This window comes from Limulus polyphemus, unplaced genomic scaffold, assembly GCF_000517525.1.
Source record: "Limulus polyphemus unplaced genomic scaffold, Limulus_polyphemus-2.1.2 Scaffold86, whole genome shotgun sequence".
In the NCBI taxonomy this organism is placed as follows: Eukaryota; Metazoa; Arthropoda; class Merostomata; order Xiphosura; family Limulidae; genus Limulus; species Limulus polyphemus.
The window spans coordinates 420345-421095 of NW_013665696.1; positions in this window are offsets into that span (position 1 = coordinate 420345).

A 751-nucleotide genomic window follows, 5' to 3' on the forward strand; every position below is an offset into this window, starting at 1 on the left:
TGCGAAATTAAAAACAAACAAACAAACAACCCCGCGCAACCCTCTACTTTCTAGAGTATAACCAAGATTAGTCGCACCCCCTTTAGAGTACAATCAAGAGATTATTCTCTCTCCAGAATATCATCAAGAGGATTTCCCTACACCCTCCAGAATATCATCAAGAGGATTTCCCCACACCCTCCAGAATACAACTTAGAGCAGATCCTATCCTTTAGAGTGTAAGTATTACAGCTTTTGAAAAGTTTTAAGCCTAATTCAGTGTAAAATGTAGCTCACAACTTCAGGGACTGTTTTGTGTGTATGTGTGTGAGTGTCAGGACTTAATCTTCAAATCTGTCTATTTATATGCTTTCTTTTGTGGAATACGTAATGCGTAAAATTTCACTTGATTCAAAAAATGTTTCTTAGAATGATACATCATAATCGAAAACAACAAAAGGAACTGTATATTGTATAACATATAATAGAAACCCGCTGTATCGTGTCACTGGTTTATGAAGTCATTCTGAATATATGATCTGGACGAAAACTATCATATATTAATTCATCTTATTTGTAAATTTGTTTGTTCGCAGACGACACCTTCCTCAGTTTTGGAGCTAGTAGGACCAAACATGGCAGGTGGACTGGGAGTACCAGGAGGTACCCTTATCCATATCTTGTAGTCCTCTGATAAAGGAATCTGAAACGCGTCCAGAAGGTCATCCAAGCATAATAGGGGAAGTAGATATCTAGGGTCACTAAACCTGAA